General features: G+C 39.6%; 1 long non-coding RNA gene and 1 other non-coding gene across 5 annotated transcripts in view; one reads left to right on the forward strand and one right to left on the reverse strand.

The window, feature by feature from the left end:
* The window catches only part of LOC141425912 (uncharacterized), a 97,670-nt gene that overhangs the window by 52,470 nt on the left and 17,580 nt on the right, over nt 1–27,620 (forward strand). For 2 of the 4 annotated variants that reach the window (XR_012451074.1, XR_012451075.1), the window contains 5 exons: nt 728–807; nt 14,941–15,028; nt 15,333–15,483; nt 15,781–15,999; nt 20,683–20,788. This is a non-coding gene — a long non-coding RNA (uncharacterized lncRNA). The remainder of the gene's footprint in view (nt 1–727; nt 808–14,940; nt 15,029–15,332; nt 15,484–15,780; nt 16,000–20,682; nt 20,789–27,620) is intronic. The other 2 variants (XR_012451076.1, XR_012451077.1) reach the window with 1 other exon arrangement.
* Nucleotides 15,330–15,491, reverse strand: LOC141415767 (U1 spliceosomal RNA). Its single transcript, XR_012440724.1, has one exon. It is a non-coding gene; the product is annotated as a U1 spliceosomal RNA (small nuclear RNA).

The following is a 27,620-nucleotide window of genomic DNA, read 5'->3' on the forward strand; positions in this document are numbered from 1 at the left end:
TTAAGTGCATAAAAAATAAAATATACAGAATCTAGGAACTGTTTATTTATTTATTTTTCAGTACTAGGGGTTGAGTTCAGGGCCTTGTGCTTGATAGGCAGGCACTCTACCATTTGAGCCATGCCACCAGCCCAGGAAACCAATTATATTGTTATCAAAGTCTTTTAAAAAAAACCTCTCCAAATCAGTGACATCAATAATACTGAGGCAGGCTACAAGCAGGGAAAGTTTGGGACTTATGACTATGTAGGTTGCCCATATCTGGCTCAGGGACAGCCCAGACCACCCTCGTCTGGTGGGGAACCACCCATGTCCCTTCCCGTTCATTGATTATTGGATGGGAATCACCTGGTTCCTCCCTTCCCATGCGTTAGCATAGGTTTTAAAAGCACCTGGAAGAGAGAAGCATGCTCTCTCTGCCTCCAGATTCCACCTGGGCCCCACCATACTCCCCTTTGTATTTCCATTCCCTAACTTTTAATAAACTCCCTTTACACTCATGTATCTTATCTTGGATTCTTCCATGTGGGGCAGAGAATTTGGAAGTCTTCTGATCACAGATTGAACCAGTACTGCTAATAATATGTCTCTAATACATTAAATAACAAAATCTAGTGGTGTGGTTAATAATTAAAATAATTTTTAAAAATAGTGATGAGCATAAATGATATTTTGAGGTATTTGTAACAACTGTAATGTGATAGAAAAATAACTCTGATTTCTACAGGTAAAGAATCATGGCGGGTAATATTATTATGCTTTGTTGCCTACCAGCAAATTGAAGAAAATGTTCCATTTCGGTTATAGGTCAGTGAAAATAAAGGTCTGTTTTCTTCTCTTTCCAAATTCATGGTCCTCCTGAATTTTATTCATTGACCTATTGGGTATCTCTGAACTCCAGGGTAAAAACAACTGAGTTGTACAGGTGAGCAAACTGAGAAAGAGCCCTGTGAAAAAAAATTTCTGTCCTTGGAAAGGGACGGACTACATTTAAATTCCAGTGTAACTCAGTAAGGAGTATTAAGTCTGTACTTCTACTTCCTCTCCCAGTTTCTTTCATTCAATAAGTGTATGTTGAAACTTACTGTGCACCACTGGGTAACTACCCTTATAAGGTATATAATCTAATAAGATTTAAACAAATATGTAGAGGTCATTTAACATGTTTAGAAAGGGGCAGTATGAATTTTTATGGAAATATATAGTAGAGGAAATTTAAGCTAGTTTATTGGGTCACTGAAGGTTTCTCTAAGGAAGTGATGTCTAATCTGGAACCTCAAGAGAAATAAGAGTTAGCTAGTAGAAAAAAATGTAGAGGAAGAGTTTTCTAGATGAAACAAATTGCTTATTTGAAGTTCCAAAAGAAAAAAAGTCTGGGGCATTTCTGGACTAGAGAAAAGTTCACTGTTGCTGGAGAAGAAAGAGAATGGAAAGTGGTGAACTTTAAGCTTGGAGTAAGGCACAAACCACATTGTGCATGGCCATATGAATTGTTTTAACAACTTTAGGCTCCATGTTTTCATTAGTCAGATGATCTTTTACAAACATGAGGGATTCACTGTGATAGTTTTGGTCCTACTTGGACTTCTTTGTGTATCACTGTCCTGACAGCCTATTTTATGTGTTCTTTAAAGTCACATTAGGCATATTTTGTACTGTGATATGTCAATGGAATATTTTTTGCTATAAAGAAATCCATGGGAAATTCCCTTTGGAGCCATAAGTAATTCTCAAGAGACAGATTTGATCTGCCTGTTACCGACAAAGGATGGTCTCTCCATTAGTGTGTCTTTGAAAGAAACAAGTAGCCTACTGTCCTTTGGCTATTCTGTGTGGCCAAAGAGACAGCATGTTTATAGTTAAGGTCAGGGTTAGCATGGAAATCCCTGGGATTTTGTTTTTCATCCTGGTATCCCTTGCTGTGATTAATTTCTTGCTTATATAATTGAAGAGCCCAAAAAACTGCTTGGTCTTTGCTGTGGTTTGAATTTGTCCCCCAACATTCATATGTTGAAACTAATTTGCCAATGTAATAGTGTTAAGGACTGAGGCATTTAGTTAGTGATTAAGCCACGAGGGCAGAGTTCTCATGGATGGGACGAGGGCCCTTATAAAAGAGCTTGGAGGAGTGGGTTCTTTCCCTTCCTTCTGCTCATTTGGGGACACAGTGTTTGTCCCCTCTGGAGGATATAGCTACAAGGCACTATCCTAGAAACAGAGCAGTTTTCACTATACACCAGACCTGCCAGTGCCTTGATCTTGAACTTTCTAGCATCCACAAATGCAAGAAATAAATTTCTATTATTTATAAATTAAAAAAAAATAACTTTAGGGTTTGTCTTAAAAGGCAATAGGCAGCCACTGTAGCATTTTAGGTAGAAGAGCTACATGATCAATTTGGATTTAAAAAAGTTTTTTTGTTTATGAGCTTACATTAGTTGTACAGAGGGGATTCACTGTGACATTTACGTATGTGCTTACAATATATCTTAATTATATTTACCCCTCCATCAGTCTCCCAAATGCCTCCCCGTCTTAGAACAATTTCAACAGTTTTCATTGTTCTATTTTCATACATGTATACAAAGTACACTATCATATTCGCCCTCCTTCACCCTCTTTATTTACCTTCCCCACCTCCCACTGGTACCTACCCCTAACAGAACCAGCTTTACCTTCCAGTTCTTCATTTATTTAAGCGTATATTGATTGTTTTGCCTTGGTAATTTCACACATGTATATGTCATACTTTGATCAAATTAACCCCCTCTAGTACTTATTCTTTCCCTATCACCTTGCTCCTCTATTATTGAACAACTTTGAGTGTATTTCACTATACTATCTTCATATACAGAGGCAATGAATTTCAATATAATTTGCTCTCTATCATTGTCTTTCCCTTTCCTGCCTCTCTATAGTTCCCTCAGAGAGACCCTCGATTTTAATCATGTTTTCTCAGTAATATTCACATACATATATGTATATATATTTATGTATGTATTTATGTATATACATATATGTATTTATGTGTACATTTACCTTATAGGTCTGACTTCCACATATGAGGGAAAACATACAATATTTGTCCTTCTGAGTCTGACTTACTTTGCTTAAAACAATCTCTACTTCCATCCATTTACTTGCAAACAACATAACTTCATTATTCTTTATGGCTGAACAATACTCCATTATATATATATAATTTTCTCGGTCCATTAATTAATTGTAGTCTGTTTACAAAGCTTGACTATTGTGGATAGTGCTGCAATAAACATGGGTGTACAAATGTCTCTACTATATCCTGACTTATATTCCTTCTGCTATATGCCCAAGAGTGGTATCAGTGGGTCATATGGTAGGTCTATTTTTAGTTTTTTGAGGAACCTCAAAAAACATTTCCACCAATAGTGGATAAGGGTTCCTTTTCCCCGCATATCCTTGCCAGCGTTTGTTGTTGTTTGTTTTATTGTTGATAACCATTCTGGTTAGAGTGAGGTGAAATATTAGTGTTGTTTTGATCTGCATTTCCTTTATGCCAGGGATGTTGAGCATTTCTTCATATATTGTGTGGCCATTTGTACTTCTTCCTTTGAGAATTATCTGTTTAGTTCATTTGCCCATTAATTCAATGGGTTGTTGAACCTTTGTAGGGTTAGGTTTTTGAGCTCTCTGTGTAGTCTGATTATTAATCCTGTGGCAGGTGTATAACTGACAAAGATTGTCTCCCATCTGCAGCCAATCTCTTTAGACTAGTGACTGTTTTTTCATTTTGTTTTGTTTTTTGCTGTGCTGGAGCTTTTGTAGTTTGGTGTAGTTCTGTTTGTTAAACCTTTTTCTTAATTGCTGAGATATTGGAGTTCTATTCTGGAAGTTATTACTTATGCCTCTGTGTTCTAGTGTATTCCTTATTCTTCCTTTTTTTGGTACTGAGGGTTGAACTCAGGGCCTCATGTTTGCTAGGCAGGTGCTGTACCACTTGAGCCCCTCTGCCAGTCTTTTTTTGTGTTGAGTATTTTCGAGATAGGGTCTCACGAACTGTTTGCCTGGGCTGGCTTTGAGCCACGATCCTCCTGATCTCTTCCTCCTTAGTAGCTAGGATTATAGGATAGAGCCACTGGTGCCTGGCATATTCCTTATTCTTGCCTGTAGTAGTTTCACAGTTTCAGATCTTACATTAAGATTCTTGATCCACTTTGAATTGATACTAGTACAAGGTGAGAGATTGGGTTCCAGTTTCAGTCTTCTACAGGTGTATCTCCATTTTTCTCAGTATCATTTGTTGAAGAGACCATCTTTTCTCCAACACGTTTTGGGTTCGTTTGTCAAAAATCAAATGGCTGTAGCTGTGTAGGTTTGTGTCTGGGTCTTCTGTTCTGTTCCACTGGTCTTCATGTCTGTTTTTGTGCTAGTACCATGCCGTTTTTATTACTATGTATGGCTGTGCATTACATTATAAAGTCAGGTATTGTGATACCTCCAGCATTGCTCTTTTTGCTCAGGATTGCTTTGGCTACTTTAAGTTCTTTGTGTTTCCATATGAACTTTAGCATTGATTTTTCTATCTCTGTGAAGAGTATCATTGGAATTTTGATGAGGATTGCATGAGCAGATAGATTGCTTTTGGTAGTATAGCCATTTTCACAATATTGATTATGCTGATTCATGAGCATTGGATGTCCTTTTATCTTATATCTTCAGTTTCTGTCTTTAGTGATTGTTTTCATTGTAGAGGTCTTTCGTTTTCTTTGTTAAATTTATTCCTAGATACTTTTTTTTAGGCTATTGTGAATGGGATTGTTTTCCTGTCTTCTTTCTCAGTCTATTCATTGTTGATACCTTGAAAAGCTATTGATTTTTGTATATTGATTTTGTATCCTGCTACTTTGCTGAAAGTGTTTATGACGTTTAAGAGCTTTTTGGTGGAATTTTTAGGGTCTTTTAGGTACAAGATCACATCACCTGCAAATAGGAATAGTTTGACTTCTTCCTTTTCTATTTAAATCCCTTTTATTTCTTCCAATGTCTTAGGGATTCCAAAAGTATATTGAATAAGAGTGGGAACAGTGGACACCCTTGTCTGGCTCCTGACTTTAGATGAAATAGTTTCAGTTTTTCCCCAGGTAGTATGATGGTTACTGTAGGTTTGTCATGTATAGCCTTTATTATGTTGAAGTATGTTCTTTCTATTCCTAGTTTCTTCAGAGCTTTTATCGTGAAAGGATGTCAAAAGCTTTTTCTGCATCTATTGGGATGATTATATGATTTTGGTCTTTGATTCTGTTTATATGCTGTATTACCTTCATTGATTTGTGTATGTTGAACCACTCTTGCATCCTCTGGAATGAAACCAACTTGATAATGGTATATGACCTTTTTGATGTGTTGTTGAAGTTGGCTTGTAAGTGTTTTATTGAGAATATTTTGTGGTATGTTCATTAAAGAGATTGACCTATAATTCTCTTTTTTTGTTTTGTCCTTGTCTGGTTCATAGAATGAATTTGGTAGTGTTCCTTCATTTTCTATTTCATGGAAAAGTTTGTAGAATATTGGTATTAGTTCTTTAGTGATCTGGTGGAATTTGGCAGTAAATCCATAGGGCTTTTCTTTATTGGGAAACTATTATGACTCAGTCTCATTGCTTGTGATAGATCTCTTTAGGTAGTTTATCTATTGTTGGTTCAGTTTTGGTTGTTCAAATGCATCTAGAAATTTATCTATTTCTTCTGCATTTTCCAGTTGATTCTAATATAGGTATTCAGAGTATTCCCTAATGATCCTTGGGATTTCATTGATAGTTGTTTTCATCTCCAATTTTATTAATTTGGATCTTTTTTCCTTTTAGTCAGATTGACTAAGGGTTTATGAATCTTACTCATGTTTTCGAAGAACCAACTTTTGTTTTATTGATTCTTTTTTATTTATTTATTCATATGTGGATACATTGTTTGGGCCATTTCTCCCCCCTTCTCCCAGCACCTCCCCCTCTTCTCACCCTCCTCGCTTCCAGGCAGAACCTGTTCTGCCCTTTTCTCCAATTTTGTTGAAGAGAAGACATAAGCAATAATAAGAAAGACATAGCATTTTTGCTAGTCGAGATAAGGATGGTTATACAGAGAGATTCCTAGCATTGTTTCCCTGCACAAGTGTATTACAACCTGAATTGATTCATCTCTATCTGACCTCTACTTCCCAGTCACCTTCCCATATTGAACTCTGTCATTTTAATGTTACTGTACTAGTTCTCTGCAGTGGGAACATCAAACACTTTCAAGTTTTGGGTTTCCTACATATCCACATTCCTCCCGTATGTACTCTCCCCTTAGCGTGTGACCCAAATCCAACAACATTGCTGCATTTGCCCTAGATCTAAAGTCCACATATGTGGGAGAACACATGATTTTTGGTCTTCTGAGTCTGGCTAACCTCACTCAGGATAATGTTCTCCAGTTCCATCCATTTACTTGCAAATGATAAGATTTCATTCTTCTTCATGGCTGAGTAAAATTCCATTGTGTATAAATACCACATTTTCTTAATCCATTAGTCAGTAGTGGGCATATTGGTTGTTTGCATAACTTGGCTATTGTGAATAGTGCTGCGATAAACATGGGTGTGCTGGTGCCTCTGGAGTAACCTGTGTCATTCTTTGGGTATACCCCTAGGAGTGGAATTGCTGGATCATATGGCAGATCTATGTTTAGATTTTTAAGAAGCCTCCATATTGTTTTCCAGAGTGGTTGCACTAGCTTGCATTCCCACCAGCAGTGTATGAGGGTTCCTTTTTCCCCACATCCTTGCCAACACCTCTTGGTGGTGGTGTTTTTGATGAAAGCTATTCTAACAGGGGTGAGGTGGAATTTTAGTGTGGTTTTGATTTGCATTTCCTTTATGGCCAGAGATGGTGAGCATTTTTTCATGTGTTTTTTGGCCATTTGAATTTCTTCTTTTGAGAAAGTTCTGTTTAGTGCAGTTGCCCAGTTTTTTTTATCAGTTCATTGATTTTGGGAGAGTTTAGTTTCTTAAATTCCCTGTATATTCTGGTTATTAGTCCTGTGTCTGATGTATAGCTGGCAAATATTTTCTCCCACTCTGTGGGTGGTCTCTTAAGTTTAGAGACCATTTCTTTTGTTGTGCAGAAACTTTTAAATTTTATGTTGTCCCATTTGTCCATCCTTTCTCTTAATTGCTGAGCTGCTGGGGTTCTATTGAGGAAGTCCTTGCCTATGCCTATTGCTTCTAGAGTATTCCCAGCTCTTTCCTGTACTAACTTCAGAGTTTCAGGTCTGATATTAAGGTCCTTGATTCATTTTGAGTTGATACTAGTACAGGGTGATAGGCATGGATCTAGTTTCAGTTTTCTGCAGACAGATAACCACTTTTCCCAGTAACATTTGTTGAAGAGGCTGTCTTTTCTCTATCGTATATTTTTTGCACCTTTGTCAAAAATAAGGTGGGCATAGCCATGTGGATTCATATCTGGGTCCTCTATTCTGTTCCACTGGTCTTCATGTCTGTTTTTGTGCCAGTACCATGCTGTTTTTATTGCTGTTGCTTTGTAGTATAGTTTAAAGTTGGGTATTTGATACCTCCAGCATTGCTCTTTTTGCTGAGTATTGCCTTGTCTCTTTGCAGTCTCTTGTGTTTCCAAATGAACTTTAGGGTAGATTTTTCAATCTCTGTGATGAATGTCATTGGGATTTTGATGGGAATTGTGTTAAACATGTAGATTGCTTTTGGTAGTATAGCCATTTTTATTATGTTTATTCTACCAATCCGTGAGCACGGGAGATCTTTATACCTTCTGTAGTCTTCCTCGGTCTCTTTCTTCAGGGCTTTGTAGTTCTCCTTGTAGAGTTCATTCACATCCTTTGTTAAGTTTACTCCTAGGTATTTGATTTTTTTGAGGCTATTGTAAATGGAATTGTTTCCATATGTTCTTTCTCAGTTTTTCATTATTGGTGTATAGAAAAGTTAATGATTTCTGTAAGTTGATTTTGTATCCTGCCACCTTGCTGTAGCTGTTTATGGTGTCTAGAAGTTTTTGGGTAGAGTTTTTTGTGTCTTTAAGGTATAGGATCATATCATCTCCAAATAGGGGTATTTTGACAGTTTCTTTACCTATTTGTATTCTTTTTATTTCTTTTTCTTGCCTAATAGCTCTGGCTAGGAATTCCAGGACTATGTTGAATATGAGTGAGGGTAGTGGAACCCTTGTCTCATTCCTGATTTTAAGGGAAATGGTTTCAGTTTTTCTCCATTAAGTATGATGTTAACTATAGGTTTTTCATATGTAGTTTTTACAATGTTGTAAACTTCCATTTCTAGTTTCTTAGAGCTTTTATCATGAAGTGGTGTTGAATCTTATCAAACACTTTTTCTGCGTCTATTGAGATGATCAAGTGGTTTTTGTCTTTGCTTCTATTAATGTGCTGTGTTACATGCATAGATTTGCATATGTTGAACCACCCCTGTGTCCCTGGGATGAAGCTGACTTGGTCGTGGTGAATGATCTTTCTGATATGTTGTTGGATTCAGTTTTCCATTATTTTACTGAGGATTTTTGCATGGATGTTCATTAAGGAGATTGGCCTATAGTTCTCCTTTTTGGAGGTGTCTTTGTCTGGTTTTGGGATGAGTGTAATACTGGCTTCATAAAATGAGTTAGGCAGTGTTCCTTCCCTTTCTATTTCATGGAAAAGTTTAAGGAGAGTTGGCATTAGTTCTTCTTTAAAGGTTTGATAGAATTCAGCAGAGAATCCATCAGGTCCTGGACTTTTCTTTTATGGGAGACTCTTTATTGCTGCTTTAATTTCATTTTATGTTATAGATCTATTCAGGTGATTAATATCCTCTTGGTTTCAGTTTGGATGGTCATAAGTATCTAGAAATTTGTACATTTCTTTAAGATTTTCAAATTTATTTGAATATAGGTTCTCAAAGTATTCTCTGATGGTTTACTAAGTTTCTGTGGTGTTTGTTGTTATCTTCCCCTTTGCATTTCTGGTTTTACTGATTTGGTTTTTTTCTTTCCTCATTTTAGTCAGGTTTGCCAGGGGTCTATCAATCTTGTTTATTTTTCAAAATGGTTCTTTTGAAAAGCTGGTTCGCTTTTTGTTTTGCTGATTCTTTGTGTGGCTTTTTTGTTTCTTATTTCATTAATTTCGGCCCTTATTTTTATTATTTCTCTCCTTCTGCTTGTTTGGGGATTTGCATGTTCTTGTTTTTCTAGGAGTTTGAGATGTAACATTAGGTCATTGATTTGAGATCTTTCTGTCCTTTTAATATATACACTCATGGCTATAAACTTTCCTCTTAGGACTGCCTTGGCTGTGTCCCATAGGTTCTGATAGGTCGTGTTTTCATTTTCATTAACTTCCAGGAACCTTTTAATTTCCTCTTTTATTTCATCAGTGACCCATTCATCATTGAGCAATGTGTTGTTCAGCTTCCAATTGTTTGCATGTTTTCTACTGTTGTTTTTATTGTTGAGTTCTAGTTTTAATGCATTGTGATCACATAGACTGCATGGGATTATTTCTGTTTTCTTGTATTTGCTGAGGCTTGCTCTGTGCCCTAAGATATGATCAGTTCTGGAGAAGTTTCCATGGGCTACTGAGAATGTATATTGTGCAGAAGTTGGATGAAATATTCTGTAGACATCAGCTAGGTCCATTCGATCTATGGTGAGATTTAGTTCATAGAATTTCTTTATTGATTTTTTTGTTTGGATGACCTATCTATTGGTGATGGGGGGGTATTAAAGTCTCCCACTATCACTGTGTTGGAGTCTATGTATGCTTTTAGGTCCTTCAGAGTATGTTTGATGAAACTGAGTGCACTGACGTTGGGTGCATTTAGGTTGATAATTGTTATTTCCTTTTGGTGTATTTCTCCTTTTATTAGTATGGAGTGTCCTTCTTTATCTCATTTGATCAATGTAAGTTTGAAATCTACTTTGTCCAAGGTAAGTATTGCTACTCCTGCCTGTTTTTGAGGGCCATTGGCTTGGTAAATGTTCTTCCAGCCTTTCACCCACAGCCAGTGCTTATTTCTGTCAATGAGATGGTTCTCCTGTAAACAACAGATTTTTGGATCTTCCTTTTTAATCCAGTTTGCCAAACGGTGTCTTTTGATGGGGGAGTTAAGTCTGTTAACATTCAGTGTTAATATTGATAGATATATGGTGATTCCTGTCATTTAATTGTTTTTGTTGTTTAAGGGTTTGATTGTGTGCAGCTGAATCAATGTTACTCTCTGATTCCTTGTCTTTTCTCCTCCTGTGGCTTGGTACTGCCAGTCCTCTTATGGTTTTGTTTGGTTTCATTTTCTGTGTGCAGAATTCCTTGAAGAATCTTTTGTAGTGGTGGCTTGGTGGTCATGTATTGTTTTAGTTTCTGCTTATTGTGGAAGACTTTAATTGCTCCATTTATTTTAAATGATAGTTTTGCTGGGTAGAAAATCCTAGGGTTGAAGTTATTTTCATTCAGTGCCTGGGATACCTCAGTCCATGCCCTTCTTGCTTTTAAGGTTTCCATTGACAAATCTGCTGTGATTTTGATGGGTTTACCTTTGTATATTATGTTTTTTTCTCTCTTACAGCCTTCAATTTTCTTTCTGTATTCTCTGTGCTTGTTGTTTTAATGATAATATGTCATGGGTGAAGTTCTATTTTGGTCAAGTCTGTTTGGTGTCCTGGAGGCTCTCTGTACCTGAATGGGCATAGCTTTCTCTAGATTTGGGAAATTTTCTGTTATTATTTTGTTGAATATATTATGAATTCCTTTTGCTTGCACCTCTTCTCCTTCTTCAATGCCCATGATTCTCAGATTTGGTCTTTTGATGGAGTCTGTGAGTTCTTGCATGTTTCTTTCACAGATCTCGATTTGTTTGACTAATAAGTCTTCAGTTTTTCCTTTAATTTCCATTTTATCTTCAAGTTCTGAGAATTCTGTCTTCTGCTTTTTCTAGTCTGCTGGAGTGGCCTTTCATTGTGTTTTGTGTTTCTGTTTCATTCTTTTTTCTGAGGCTTTCCATATCATGGGTCACTTCCTCTTTAATATTGTCAATTTTAGTCTTTAATTCATTTATCTCTCTATTTATAGTGTTCTCTGTTTCACTTTGGTGTTTATTTAGGGCTCCTATGAGTTCATTTATTTGTTTCTGTGTCTTCTCGTATTCTTTGTTTTTGGAGTCTTGAAATTTCTTATTGCCTCTTGTATGTTTTGGTTAACCATGTCTAGGAACATCTCCATGAAATTCTCAGTGATTACTTGCAGGATTTCTTCTTTGATGATGTTCTTGTGGGCATCGTTGGGTTCCTTGGTGTCGTTTATCTTTGTTTTGTTGGAGTCTGGAAATGGATATCCATTTTCTTCATTTCCCTATATTAAATTATTTTTTGGTGGGGAGAATGGTTTCCATCCCTTTTTCATCTTCCCATTGCTCCACGTGGTACTGTATAACTATGTTCTTGATAGGCTAAGGTGTTTTTAGTCACCTGTTTTCTTTCCCTTGGTTTACTTTTGTTTTGTGGCTGCATTGGGTTTTTAGCTTCATGTGTGTGTACTATTTCTGTCCCTAGTCTGGGTGTAATTTAGTATTAACTAACTCACAGTAGTAAAACAAACAAAACAAAACAAAAAACACCCAAAGAAATCAATGGGGAGAGATGAACAAACAAACACAAACAAACAAGGAACAAAACAGACACACTCACCGCCCCCCAAAAAAAAAACAAAACAAAATCTCCAGGTTCAGGAACAATAGGATTTCAGTCTTAGTTTAAATTCTGGTGTTACTCCTCCAGCATCCAGTCCTGGTGTTGGTATTTAAGCAGAAGCTCTGTAGTAGTCTTGCCAGGTGGTAGGGTAGTGTTTTGTTCTTCTGTTTTTCAGAGGCAGCTGGTTAGTGTGGCAGTTTAAGTTTGTATGTTGTCTTCGGGTTCTGGAGATCAACTCTGTAGCTCACCAACTGTCCTGCTATTTGTTCTGTTCATTCTCTCCCAAGCAGGTTTGGAGCCGGCATCTGGTGGCGGTGGGAGCTCTTCTATTTTCTCAGTGTAACGTGGCATGGAGAAGCTTTCTGTGGGCTAGGGGTTCAGGGTGTCGAAGTTTTGATTCTCCTTGGTGCCTTGTTTCCACCAAGTGGGGCTCCATCATCTCAGTGAGATTCTTGATTCACGGAATTCATGCTGTCTGCTTCTGCGCCCTAGTTGCCATCTTGGATCCTCTCTTTTTATTGATTCTTTGTATAGTTTTTTGTTTGTTTGTTTCAGTTTTATTGGGAGGGTAAGAGAAGGAGGTTAAGAAGGCTAATATCAGTGATTTACTTCTATACAAAAATGAATATGGAATTTTTAAGCCTGTTGAAATCACCATAAGAAGGGGACTAAGATAGAAAGGTGAAAAATAGAGGGAATGAGTTAGTTTGGGTTATAATACATATATACATGGAAATGTCACACTGAAACTCTGTGTAGTTATCTTAAACAAACAAAAATGTCTTTTTTCAAAAATGGAGAACAGGAAGGTAAAACAGGTCCTGGCTGGGGTCATTAGCAGTGGAAGTGGGGAGGATATAAGGAAAGGTTGTAGGAGAGTGTATATGGTGGAAGTATTATGTACTCATGTATGAAAATGGAAGAGAAAAGATGTGTTGAAACTATTTCAAGAATAGGGGAGAAGGGGTAAAAGGGTGAATTCATCTGTGATATATTTAACTACTTTTGTAAATGTCACAGCATTCCCCCAAATAATATGATAATAAAAATATTAGGTTTACTTGAATGTATTGTTAATTCTACTATAAATAATGACTTCAACAGCAGTAAGTACATTTTTTAAGTCCTGCATTTCTTTCTTTTTTTTTTTTTTGTGGTACTGGGGTTTAAACTCAGGGCCTACACCTTGAGCCATTCCACCCTTTTTGTGATGGGCTTTTTCGAAATAGGCTCTTACAAACTGTGATCCTCCTGATCTCTGCCTCCTGAGTAAGGATTACACGTGGGAGTCACCAGTGCCAGGCTAAGTCTTGTATTTCTAAGTGGCCCCCTAACTTTCCTTTTTTGCTGTTAATCTTGATTGAATCTAGTCTCATTTTTTCTTTGGGTATTATATATTATATATATCTTTCTAAGAAGATGAATTAATTTTTTAAAAACTTGCCCTGTTCATGTCTTTGGGAGATGTGTTTTTCATTGACATTTTTACCCTCTTTGTTTATTTTTAAAGTTTTGGCAAGAATTTATTGTAGTGTAATGGGCAAAGGATGGACAAGATGGGGTGGGGAGAAAGAGAAACATTCCTGTTCCCCACACAGGAAATGAGGCAAAGACTTGACATTTTTATCTTTTATGTTTAAAGAATTATCACAAATTTATAAAATATTTCATTTTATTATGTTTCTACTATGAAAGTGATAACAAATAAGAAATCAACACTTAAATTTCAATTTTATATGCATATTTTGGTATTAGATAAGCCATGTATACAACACATAAAACTGACATAGGGCTTGCAATGGAATTTGTAAAGACCTCCTATGAAATCAACATAAAATAAAAATGGATGAAAGATTTGAGCAGGCACTATTCCAAGTAGTGAATAAAGCATGAAAAATTCACAGCTTCATTATTAATAAGGGAAATGCATATCAAAGCTGTATTGAGATGGATAAAATTAAAAACAATGGTTAAACCAAATGCTGGTGATATAAGTACCCAAAACTCTCATACATTGCTGGTAAGCACTTAAGTTGGTACAGACACTTTTTAAAACTGGCATTCTTTACTGAAGTTGAAGAGTATGTATGTATGTGCACCAAAAGATATATGCAGCAATGCTTATGGCAACATTATTTAAAAATATACTCAAGCTGAAAACAATCCAAATGTTTATCAGTAGTATAATAAATTATAATATGATCATAGAATATTATATAACAATGAAAAATACAGATGAACAAATACAGCTGCCATGTAGTAACATGGATACTTGTGTTACTCACATACACAAAATCTCACATACACAATATTCAATGAAGGAAGTCAGGCATGACGCATACAACACTGTGTCATTCCAATTGTTTATTAATAACCAAGTCTGATCTGTGGTGCTCAACTGCTTTTGGGGAATAAAGAGAGCATATAATGAATAGAAGAGGGCATGGAAAGGGAATTGAGGAGTATTGGTAATGTTTTGCAACTTCACCTGGATGGTAGTTATGGGAATGTGTTTGTTTTGTGACAAATTCATTGAAGTGTATGCCTATTTGTATATTATTTTTGGTATAACTGTCATGTTTCAGTTTAAACAGTAAAAACAAAAAAGATTAGGTACATCTTTTATAGCTTCCCACTTATTGAGGACTATTTTTTCTGATAAAGGTCCCTAAAGATGTTCACATTCTAATTCTCAGAACCTACAAATCTGTTATATGGAAAAATGACTTTTCAGATGTTATTAAGAATCTTAACATGGGAGACTTTTCTGAATTATTCAGATGGGCCCACTGTTATCCCCAGGTTCTTATATGAGGGAGGCAGGAGGATCAGAATTAGAGTCATGCAGTATGAGAAAAACGAGTGTCCATTGTGTTAATGGCACTGGTGCAGTCTGTGATCAGAAGACTTCAAAATTCTTTGTATCTCACTGGAAAGAATCCATGGCAAGGCATGTGGGTATACATGGAGTTTATTACAAGTTATGGAAGGGAAATACAAAGGAAAGCATGATGAGGCCCAGGTGGAAGCCAGAAGCCAAGTGTGTCTGCTCTTCAGGTGCTTTTAAAACCTATGATAACCAATGGGAAGGGGAGAATAAGGAGTTTCCCACCCAATAATTAATGATTGGGCAGAAGCACGGGTGGTTCTCAGTCAGGTGAGGGTGATTCTTGAGCCAAAGCATGGTTAATCTAAGATGCAGTTTTTTTTTTTTCTATGAGTCCCTAATTTAGCCTGCCTCAATTGCTGACTTTGGAATTGGAAGGAGTCAAGTCTAGGAATGCAGGCAGATTTTAGAAGCCGGAAAAGGTAAGGATATGGATTTTCTCTAAGAACCTCCAAAAGAAACAAGTCATGTTGTCGTGTCTATTAATTCCCCGATCAGAAGACTCCTAAATTCTTGCATCCCACGTGGAAGGATCCAGGCAGAACACATAGAAGTAGTAAGGGGGATAATAAAGTTTATTATATGTGAAGGTTGCAGCATGGTTCCTGCCAGGTGGGTCAGGAGACAAAGGGGTGCGGGGTGAGAAATGAAAGAAAAAGGGCAGGCTTTCTATTTAAGGTGTTTTAATTTAATTTTTATTTAAAAAAAATTTTTTTTACTTTGTAGGGGAGAGCCCAAACACAGTCCCCTCCTACCATAAATTTTACAGTCCAGTTTCCCACATTTGGGGAAACTATAGGAGTCAGCACATCTGGAGTGCAATGGATAAGCCTCACCCTGGAAAACCACCTTCATGATCATGGTATCTTCCTGCCCGGTAAGTATCAAGGTGTTTTTAAATTGTTAATAATCTGTGGGTGGGATAAGATCTAGGTGGTTCTGGTGGGTCAGGCTAGACAGTTAGTGAGTATACACTTAAGCTGGCTCTTAGGTATTTTAATTACGTACATGGGTTGTGATCAATATTCATGTTTTAAGCAAGGGATTTGCCATTGAAAAGAGCTCTGACACTAGGAAGGGTCACATGATACCTGAGTCCCAATAACTTCCCTTTCCTATTTTCTAACCTGCCTCAGTCTTGCCAATACCTTGTTTTTTTCTCCATGACACCAAGGTTTGGAATTTGGCTTGCAGAAGTGGAAGATAAATCTGTGATTTTACTCCAGCAAGTTGAGGCAATTTGTTACAGCAGGGATAGGAAGCTTTCCCAGTGAATCACACACTGTATCTGCCAGAGTACATCACACATATAGGCACTCTGTGAATGTGTACAGAGCGAATGGTCAAGCTTCCAGCAGGTCTGAATTTTAATTGTGATGAGGGGATTTTTGAAGTAAGTATGTGAGAATTCAAGGTAAGTATCATGTGTTGTGACAAGGTGGTTTTCTTCTTGTCACTCTCCCTCTGATCTTCAAACTTTTCAGACCAAAGTTCTGATAGTAAAGTGAAGGAAGCACAGGGTTTGTGCTCATCAGACACAAACTGAGGGTGAGGATACGGATGAAGATGGAACGGTTAGGGCTTCTCCTTAGTCCATCTGAGAATTCTGTAACTATAGAATTCTCACTACAGTTACCCTTCAGGAGCATCATTTCTGCCAAAAGTATAGGCCCCCAAGTCAGCTAGTAAGCTAATTCAGCAGTGGTGTCTTTAGGGGGAGGGAGGTTAAAGGAGAGTGATGGATGGGGTGAATTCAACTAGGATATATTGTAAGAACTTTTGTAAATGTCATAGTGTACACCCAGTACAACAATCATATGATAATAAAGGAAAAGGAAAAAACAAAACAACCCCAGAAAACTGGTGTCTTGAATATTTAACTAGTTGCACAAAGAATGTGCTGTAGAAAACAGCAGATGGCGCTATCACAACATTAAAAAGCCAGAAGAAGGTTAGAGCCTCCTCTCAAAGCCTGGAGATTACAAGAACCACTCTTTTTACCAAACACTGGGGAGAGGAGCAGGGAGAGGAGTGTCTCTCTGAGTGGTCAAGCTTTATTTATGCAATAGCAACTTAATTTTTCTTAAAATTGTATTTAAATTGTCAGATTGGACTAAGTTTAAGCGTGTTTGAACAGTTGATTTTTTTCTCGTGCTAACTAGTGAATGGGGATTTGGGAGGAACACCAGATTATAGAGTAATTTGTATACCATCTGAATTGTAATTGTAAGCCTTAGGATTCATCCCAGATTACCTTTCTTCAAAGTCATTGAGATTTCTCCTTAAATAGGTTTTCAAAACATAAGAGACAATCTGAGAACTGCGTCAGAGAACTTTCTACTCTCTTTCCTATCTGTGTTTCCAATCTTTGTGTTTGGGAGGTTGGAGGGAATTTCAACTTGTATCCATAACCCCCTTGCTTCTACATGATTCTCCTTTCCCTTTCCTTTACAGAATGTTCGCCAGGCAAGAACGTTTCTGATAAATATCCCCATTAAGTGCAAAGGTTATTGAAAGTTCATTAAATGTGAGGCCCTACATATAATAAACACAGGCAATAAAGACAAAAAAATCTGCTCCTGTGCTGCACACAGGGAGCAAAGGAAATAGGGAAAGAGGAATTTAAACAAATGATTAATTATTGCTAAAGTACTGTAATATATTTCCTTTGCTGAAGAAAAAGTTGCTGAGCCTAATTTTCTTTTTTATGGCAATATGAGAGCATTTTTATTTATTTTGAATTAGTATCTATTAATAATACATGGGAGTTTCATTGTGGTAATTCATACATGTATGCCAGTGTCCTTTGAACAAATTCACTCCTTCCATTATATTCCCATTCCCACTCCTTGCCCCCTCTTTTTATACAGTTTGGTGGGTTTCATTATGTTGTCTTTGAACATATATATTTTGATCCTCTTCCTCCTTCAGTATTCTTTCCTTTCTCTTTCCTCTTTCCATTGATTCCCCCTCAGACCATCCCCCTTTCACATACATGTCCCATCATCATCATCATCATCATTTTTGGTCTAAATTCCACAAATGAGTCAGAACATGTGATATTTGGCATTTTGGGATGGCTTATCCCATTCAACATGATGATATCCATTTCCATACATTTTCCAGAAAATGACAGTTCCATTTTTCTTTATGGCTCAGTAATATTCCATGGTATATGTATCATATTTTCTTTATGTAGTCATCATTTATTGGACACCTTGTTGATTCCACAGTTTAGCTGTTGTAGACAGAGCTGTAATAAACATGGATATGAAGGTGTCTCTCGTATATTGACTTATGCTCCTTTGGGTAAATGCCCAAGAGCGGTACGATGGGGTCATAGGTAGGTCCATTTTTAGTTTCTTGAGCAACCTCCATACTGATTTACCTAGTTGTTGCACCAGTTCACATTCCCACCGAGAGTGTATGAGGGTTCCTCCCCACAACTCCCATCCTCACCAGCATTTGTTGTTTGTTTGTTTTCTTGATTGCCAGTCTGAATGGGTTGAGATACAGCCTTAGTTTAGTTTTCATTTGCATTTCCTTTATGGCTAAAGATGCTGAACATTTCTTTTTGTATTTATTAGCCATTTGAATTTCTTCTGAGAACAATCTATTTAATTCATTTGCCTATTTATTAATTACATTATTTGTTCTTTGCTCCTTAGTTTTTTGAGCTTTTTGCATATTTTGGATATTAATCCCTTATCTGTTGAGTAGCTAACAAAGATTTTTCTCCCATTCTTTGGGTTGTCTCTTAATTCTGTTAATTGTTTATTTAGATGTGCAGACCTTTTTTTTTTTTTTTTTGGTAGTACTGGGAGTTGAACTCAGGGTCTCATGCTTGCTAGGCAGGTGCTCTACCACTTGAGCCATGCCTTCAATCCAGATGTGCAGAAACTTTTTATTAGATGCTGTCCCATTTGTTAATTCTTTCTCTTGTTTCCTGGGCAATTGGTATCCTATTCAGAAAATAATTACCTAAGCCTATTTATTCCAGAGTTTTCCCTATTTTTTCCTGTAAAGTGTCAGAGTTTCAGGTCTTACATTAAGGTCTTTGATCCATTTGGAATTGATTTTTGTGTAGGGTGAGGGACAGGATTTTTGTTTCAGTCTTTTGCATATAGATAGTCAGTTTTCCAGGACCATTTATTGATGAGACTTTCTTTTCTACAGTGTATGTTTTTGGTTCCTTTGTCAAAGATCAGAGGGATGTAGCTGTGTGGTTTTATTTCTGGTTCTTCTATTTGTTCCATTGTCTTTTGCGTCTGTTTTTGTGCCTGCTACCATGCTGTTTTTGTTACTATTGAACCTAACTTTCATACTGTCTTTTTCTAGGTTCTTGTCTGTGAAGATATCCCAGAATTCTAATTAGTTATTTGTTTGTCTTCGGCAATATTTCCACTTTGCATTTCTATGCCTCTAAACATGTTTTATTCTGCCCTGTTTATATTCTTTCCATCATTTGTGTATATCTTTGGAAGAAGATCTATGTTTAATTCACTCTGAGTCCTAGTAAAATTCTAGATACTTGGGAAATGTTGAGTGGAAAATGGTGTCAGTCTTAAGCTATGCAAAGATGTATGTTCAAAGATGTTAATTACAGTGTTATTTATAGTAGGTAAATTTTAGGAGCCTCAGTTACCTATCTGAAGGAATCTGAAATTGCATATAAAGGATTATTATGAGTTCATTAAAGTTAATTATGAAATTGGATCAATATTTTTTGTCCTAGAAAGCTGTCCATAATAGATTTTTAGTGGAAAAGGAAAATGTGCATAATAGACATTGCTGCGTATGCAAAGTTGTGTGTATTTAACCTTTTGTTCATATTCCTGGAAAGATGGTTATTAAAATGTTCACAGAAGGATGGATTTTGCATTTTTAATGTTTTCCCACATTTGAATTTTTAAAATGAATATATTATTAGAAACAATAATAGAACTTTCAGAAATTTCATCAGTATTTGATTCTTTTTCTCTTATTCCAAATTCTTTAGGAATTGCATAGTGGCTCACAATTGAGACAATGCAAATATTTCAGGGATATTTGACAATGTCTGGAGACATTTTTGGTTTCATGGCTGCTGGGAGTACTATCAGCATGCAGTGGGAATCCTACCAGAATCCAATGCGTAGAGTCTCTGTGATGTTACTAAGCACCCAATAGTGCACAGGATAATCCCCAGAAGAAAGAATTCTCTAGCCTTTAATATTAATAGTACTGAGGTTGAAGTGTCTTGGAATTTTGTACCCTGATAAGACTCATTAGCACCATCTGGTGGTTGTAGAAGGACCTGCAACTTCCATGTAGCTTTAGTCAGAAGCTGAATGATTGAACTAAGGCCTCAGAAATAAGATAGGAGGCCATAATAAGGCTAGCTATGGTTACAGTAGGAGCAAGGAAAGAATAAGGAACACTAATGGTTAGCAGGGTCTGTGATACTCTTACTAATGTCGCTGGAACTGAGGCAGTCTAGAAAAATGAGGAGACAGGGAAATTATTTTAATAAATAGTAAAAGGGCTAGACTCAGACATTGGAACAAGGAAGTAAAAACTAAAAACCCAGAGCAGCCAGCCCACCTTCCCACCTCCTTTTAGATGTTAAGTTGTAAGAACAGGGAGACATACAAGGGCTGTCTGCATCTGCCTTCCTCTATAAGATGGTAACAAGCTGCATGGCTCCTTGACCAGGTAGACAGAAAGAATGAAAAGTATGTGTAGTTAAAGGAATTCCTAAAATTCACCTGTTGTTCCTGTGTTTTGGGTAGGTCACATCTTTTATGTTTTAAAATAATAAAAACCACCCATCTTGGGCTAATCATTGTCTAATTATTAGGGTTGTTAGACTTTGACTTGATTATGTGTATTTCCCAAGCTCAGAGCTACAAAAAGGCCACCATTTTTGAGCTTGTCTCCCACCCCTGCACTTCTAGCAGGAGGTACTTTTTCCTTTCTTTAAATTTTTCCCTACTTTTATCTTGTTTAAACTAAAATAAATCTTTGCTAAAACTTTTGCTTTGTGAAAATCCTTTTTGTGAGACACCTTGAAATTCTTTTTATGTGTGAATTTCAGGTACCTATGATTCCCTCATCTGATAACAGAACAGATCAGATCCAGAGACGTTTTCATAACATCAAGCCAGGGTGCTGAGGTTGTGAAATGAAGTGCCATGTTCATGGTAAAAGTTTAAAAAAAATTTTATTAGCATATATTAATTGTACAAGAGTTTCATTGTGATATTTCAATACATGATGTAATGTACTTAAACCAATCCCCTCTATTACTTGTCCTTGACCCCTCCCTTCTCCTTCCTTTTTTACAATTCTTAGTGGGTTTCCTTATTCTGTTTGCATAGACATATGTAATGTACTTTAATGGTATTAACAGCTCCCCATCATCTAGTTTTTGACATCATCACAGAAAAGAACTTAAGGATGCATCGAGTTAGGTGAGTTGTATTTAGTAAAACAGAAATGAAGGAAAACAAAGCAGAAAAGTAGGAAGCAAAGCATATCCCAAAAGACTGAAAATGTGGGCACAGGAAAAGTGTACCAAACCCTTTGTATAAGGTTCAAGTCAATTTAAGATTCTGTAGTTTCTTATCTCTGCATTTTTCTTTGTTTCAACCATCTGGCATGTTAATTACTTGCTATTATAATACTTCTTTAATTATATCTTATATATTCTTGGATCTGATAGGTTTGGGATTCCCAAAGACCAAGTCTTGTTAATTGACATAGGTGATATATATTTGAGAATCTGCTAGATACTTTCTTTTAGAAGGTGTTTATTTAGAAAACTGATTGTTACAAAATATTTACTTTTCTTTAACAAGGTCTCCTTTTAGTCCAAGGATGAGTTTTTGCCAGATGTTTTTTCTGGGTGAATCCAGGGTGTGCTCATCCACAACTCTGGGAAAATCATTAGTGCAAGGTTAAGAGCATGGTCAGCTTCTATAACCTAGTGGGGAGTAAAAAACTTCAAGTTACCTATTAATTACAGTATTTATTCTTAGTTCCTGATTCTTGGTCCCCATGCTTTAATGTCCCTAATTTCCCCTTCCTCACTAAGAACAATAGTTTCTCCAGAAACTATCATTCTGTGTCAGTAAAACCTATATTACAGTTGTCATTTTGCATTCTCAGTGGGACTGCAGGGACCCAGATGCCGAAGAAAGAAAGCCTTTGGGCATACTTTATAGATTTAACTTGGTGGATGGATAGAGAGAATCTCTACTTGTACCTATCCAAGTTGCCCCAATATATGGGATGCTAAAACTTTAGCTTTTCTATGAATAATTCCAGCCTGGAGCACATAGGGCCAAGGCAAATGTCCTCGATTAGGCTGAATTTCACCATTGCCTCCATCTCACTTCTCCTAAGGAATGCATATTTGCAGGACCCAAGCTTCTTTCCTTGATTCTACTCTGTTAGGACCCGGAATCCTATTCCCCCGAGAGACAGAGAGCCAGGCGTGAATGCAATCAACAAAGCAGAGTTTATTGGACTGGCTAGCCAGGGTCGAGCTCCCACACGGACACGCAGGACCGGTTAGGAAAGCAAGACCCTGAGCCTCTTAGGGGGAAATCTTATATAGACTGCAGTGGCGTGCATATTTTTGTTATCAACATTAGACAAGCAGGCAGAGCACATCCTGCACGTACTTCACATCTTGCTCGTACCTCACATCTTGCTCGTATCTCACATCTTGCATTCCTCACATTCTATATGCCCTAACTGAGCCCTGCCGCATTGCTTATCTTATCTACATGGGATGTTTGGTACTGGTTTCTCCAACAAGGGGGTTGGGGCCCGCTGAGACCTCATATTCCTTTCATTCCCCCCTTTCTTATGGCCTAAATTGAGGAATCATCCTCAAGAGGATGAAGAGCCTGATATTGTTGGCGGAGGACCAGAAGTTGGATAGTATTAATTCGACTTTTGACAAAAGTCATAAGTCGGTTTAGAATCCAGGGTCCTATGGTAACAAGCAGTAGGATGATTATTATTGGCCCTGCCAGTGCAGATAAAAGGGTAGCCAACCATGGGGACTGGTTAAACCAAGACTCGAACCAGCTTTCCCCTGCCTCTTTTTCTCGTTTTCTTTGTTCCAGGCTCTTTCGGAGTTTAGACATGGAGTCACGAACAACTCCGGTATGGTCAGCGTAAAAACAACATTCTTCCCCTAGAGCAACGCATAGTCCCCCTTTTTGGAGGAACAACAAGTCCAGACCTCGTCGGTTTTGAAGTACTACCTCAGACAGAGAAGTGAGGGATTTTTCTAGGTGGCTAATGGAGGTTTCTATTCTCTCTATATCTTCGTCTATGGCTGCGCGCAGCGAAGACATCCCTTTATGTTGAGTAGCCAGGGAGGCTATGCCGGTCCCTGCCCCAGCCACCCCTAGGCTAAGTAGGGTAGCAATGGTTAGTGTAGAAATAGGCTCTCTCTTCTTTCTCTCACCTGTTCCTATATTCCAGTATGAATATAGACTTTCCTCCGAATGATAGAGGATGCGGGGCAGCACAACCACTATAACACAGAATTCTTTAGAGCTGTTAAACACCTTAGTTGATAGGCATGGGGTGAGTCCGGACCGCGAGCATAGCCACCACCCATTGTCCTTTGGAATTACCCATTTAATAGCATTTCCCCAGGTAGAACTGGCGTTAATAACAGTACATAAGTCCCGTCTGTTCTTTGGCACTTTTCCTAAGCAGGTTCCTTGGCCGTTTACCTGCTGTATGGTCAGACCTCTCTTACGGTCTCCCCAGGAACATTGAGTAGGGTTTTCCTCAGATGAGGTATCGTGAGTGGTGTTTAGCCCTATTGCCTCATAGAATGGGGGCCTCACATCATAACATAACCAACAGGAGTTAGTCATGTTAGGGTTGGTGTGGTTTAACGTCAGGAAGGCAGCACCCACTAGCTCCCAGAGGGGGTCTTTAGATGCGGTCATGAGACTGGGCCTCACCAGGGGAGGGCTGGTTTCTGATGGTCTTGGAGTTGTAACATTAGCCCGAGCTATGGTTGAGGGAAGGTGGTGAGTTGTGGAAGGTTGGGGAGATGGCTTTACATTGGGCGGCCTAAGTACCTTATTGGGGCCTACTGCTGTGGACGGTGGCCCTATGGGCTCAATTTTTAATCTGACCACTATGGTCGAGCCAGCATGTCCACCATATTTATAAAATACAAGTCCCCATACCTTACCTTGTATCCACCCAGGGGTGTCCTTCTTGCCAGTTTCAGTGAAAGTGACCTTGATTCTATCTAGATCCGTGGGCTGGCATTTATGGGTGGGTATTGGAATTCTGTGCCCCCTTAATATCCCATTTACAAAGGCAAATTTGACTAGGTCTGATTTTGATATCCCCCATTTCCATTCACTATCATTGGATGTGACACATGCCCATGACCTACAGAAGGAGTATTGTATCCCCCCACATTCCTGGTTCTTTTTGTGGCCAGGGCAGGCATAAAACCCATAACGTCGGGCTGACTCCGGGGCAGTAGACTTGTAGGCAGGATTGATGTCTCTGAAGCAGAACTGAAGCTCCGGCCACCAAGTTCCTATGGGGGCAGTGCGAGTAGTCTCGTTGAGGGTGGTATGAGTCTCCCCATCGGTGAGTATCCAGGTTTGCTTATAGGGCTGGTGAGGGTTGGTTTCTGCGAGGCTCCCACTCTGGGCATTGAGCAAGATCAGAGCGATCAGCCACCCCATCCGTGGCTGCTCCTGAAGGCTCTGCATGTTCCCGGGGCCACAAAAGCTTTAGCTTTAATGGGTTGTCTGGGTGCCGCCGTACAGTCCACTCCTTGACCCCTTCTTGTTTTTGATGATTGGCTCGACGCACGTGGGAGTGGTGGATCCAAGGTCCGATGCCATCAACCTTGAGGGCGGTAGGGGTAGTAAACAGTACAACATAAGGTCCTTTCCATCTAGGCTCTAGGGTTTTGGACTGATGCCTTTTAACCCATACCATGTCACCCGGGACTATGCCATGTTCCGGAGCCGGGTCCCTCTTAACAGCGTGGTATGCTTGAATTAAGGGCCAAATCCGTTGTTGCACTTTAGCTAAAGCCTGCAACATGGTCAGGTAATTTGGGGCCAGATCACCTAGTTCTGGGCTTAAGGTCCTCTGAATGATGGGGGGTGGAGCCCCATACAGGATCTCAAAGGGAGTTAGCCCATGGACATAGGGGGAGTTCCGGACTCGGAAGATGGCCAAGGGAAGGAGCGTCACCCAATCACCGCCAGTCTCCAGGGCCAATTTGGCTAAAGTCTCCTTTAGTGTCCTATTCATCCTTTCTACTTGTCCTGAGCTCTGGGGGTTATATTCACAATGTAGCTTCCAATTGGCCCCCATAGTCTGGGCTAGTCCCTGCAGGACCTTACTAACAAAAGCCGGACCGTTATCTGACCCAATTGCCTCGGGCACCCCATATCTGGGTATGATTTCCTCTAGCAAAGCCTTTGCCACTACCTGACTCGTCTCCTTCTTTGTAGGAAAAGCCTCCACCCAGCCTGAAAAGGTATCTATGAATACCAGCAAATATTTGTACCCAAACTTTCCCGGTTTTACCTCAGTAAAATCCACTTCCCAACTTCTTCCCGGAGCCCTCCCCCGTTCCCGAGTACCTGTATGGTGCCCCTCCCTTCGTCCTGGTTTCATGATTGTGCAGCTGGCACAATCTTCCACAATTTGGCGGACTGCTATGGTCTGGTTCGGAAATCGGAGCTGCGCAGATGTCAACAAGTCTAGTAATTTTCTCCGCCCCAAATGGGTGGACTTATGTAAGTTAGCCAACAGGAATCGTCCGAGTTTTTCAGGCAGAATTAACTTGCCTTCCAAGTCGCTTTTCCATCCGTCTTCCCCTTCTCTAAAGGGGGAGTGGGCTCTCATCCAAGTGAAATCCTCTGTGGAGTATTCTGGTCGGGGGGGTAGCGGAGGGAGCTCTGGGACCGGCACATCTATCGCCGCAACCGTGGAAGGTTGCCCTGTCTCCATGGGAGGACTCACCATTGCTACTCTCTTTGCTTCTTGATCTGCTCTGTTGTTACCGACAGCTTCCGGCGTCTTGGCAGACTGGTGGCCTGGGACGTACATCACTGCCACTGCCTTCGGTTTTTCCACTGCCATTAATAGACGCTGGACTTCGGCTAGGTTCTTTAGATGTTTTCCTTCTGCTGTGCGGAATCCTCTTTCGCGATAGATGGCCCCGTGGACATGGATGGTACCGAAAGCATAGCGGCTATCGGTGTAGATATTGACTCGCTTTCCTTTTGCCCTCTCCAGGGCCTCTGCCAAGGCAATTAATTCCGCTTTTTGGGCTGATGTTCTGGGTGGGAGGGCGCTGCTCCATACCGTATTTCCTTCTTGGTCGACTACAGCTGCCCCTGCCCTTCGGGCTCCATCTTGGAAAAAACTGCTTCCATCCGTGTACCAGTTTAATTTGCAGCCGGACAGGGGGGTATCCTTTAGGTCAGCCCGTACCTGTGTAACTTCGGAGAGGAATTCTTTGCAGTTATGGACAGGTGTCTGCAGTTCCGGGTTAGGCAACAAGGTGGCAGGGTTCAGGATTACGGGATCTGTGAATGTGATCCGAGGGGAATCCAACAAGAGCCCCTGGTAATGGGTGAGCCTGGCATTCGTCATCCATTTCCCAGGGGGTTGTTTAAGGATTCCCTCCACCGGGTGAGGGGCCGTTACCCAGAGGGCCTGTCCAAAGGTTAGTTTATCGGCTTCTCTCACCAGCACGGCAATGGCCGCTATGATGCGGAGGCAGGGGGGCCATCCTGCCGCTACTGCGTCTAATTTCTTGGAAAAGTATGCCACTGGTCTCTTCCAGGGACCTAGCTGTTGGGTCAAGACTCCTTTGGCTACCCCCTTTTTCTCATCTACAAACAGAGTGAATGGTCTTGTAGGATCTGGCAAGGCTAAGGCAGGGGCCTGCAAAAGAGCGTCTTTTAGCTGATCAAAGGCCTGTTGTTCTCTCTCTCCCCAACTCCAATCTGGAGCTTCTTTGGTGGCCTCATATAGGGGTCTGGCTATTTCCACAAATCCTGGAATCCAGAGTCTACAGAACCCCGCGGAGCCCAGGAATTCTCTCACCCCCCTAGTGGATGTCAGGGATGGGATAGCCAGAATAGTCTGTTTCATGGCATCAGTCAGCCACCTTGCCCCATCTGCAATCCGATAACCCAAATATGTCACTGACCTTTTACAGATGTGAGTTTTCTTGGCACTTGCCCGATACCCCAGCTCACCTAATTCCGTTAGCAGGTGTTCAGTAGCCTTGATGCACTCCTCTCGGGTTTCTGCCGCTAACAGTAAATCATCAACATACTGTAATAGAGTGACTCATGGGTGGCTCCGACGAAAAGGTTCCAGGTCCTGGCTCAGGGCCTCATTAAACAGGGTGGGAGAGTTTTTAAATCCTTGCGGCAGTCTGGTCCAAGTGAGCTGTCCGGATTGGCCCCCATCTTCTTGCCATTCGAAAGCAAATAGCGGCTGACTAATTTCTGACAATGGAATGCTGAAGAAAGCATCTTTCAAATCAAGGGTTGTATACCATACTTGCGAGGGGGGTAGGTGGCTGAGCAAGGTATAGGGATTCGGAACGGTGGGATGAATGTCCTCCGTCCGCTCGTTTACCTTTCGTAGGTCTTGCACAGGCCTATAGTCCCCGCATCCCGGCTTTCGGACGGGGAGCAGAGGAGTATTCCAGGCAGACCGACAAGGTCGCAGTACTCCTTCCTTTATTAGCCTGTGGATATGAGGGGCTATGCCTCTTCGGGCCTCCTCAGGCATAGGATACTGTTTCACCCGAATGGGGAGAGCAGAAGCCTTCAATTGTATAACTACGGGCGGGAGGTGTTTGGCGAGGCCGGTTCCCGCAGTCTCCGCCCAGGCCGTGGGAAATCTTTTTACCCAATGAGTCATGTCCCCTCCTGGTTCCTGTTGACTCTCAAACAGACGATGCTCGTCAGCCAATGATAGGGACAAGACATGAAT

The sequence above is a fragment of the Castor canadensis genome, chromosome 1 (genome assembly GCF_047511655.1).
Source record: "Castor canadensis chromosome 1, mCasCan1.hap1v2, whole genome shotgun sequence".
Taxonomy (NCBI): Eukaryota; Metazoa; Chordata; class Mammalia; order Rodentia; family Castoridae; genus Castor; species Castor canadensis.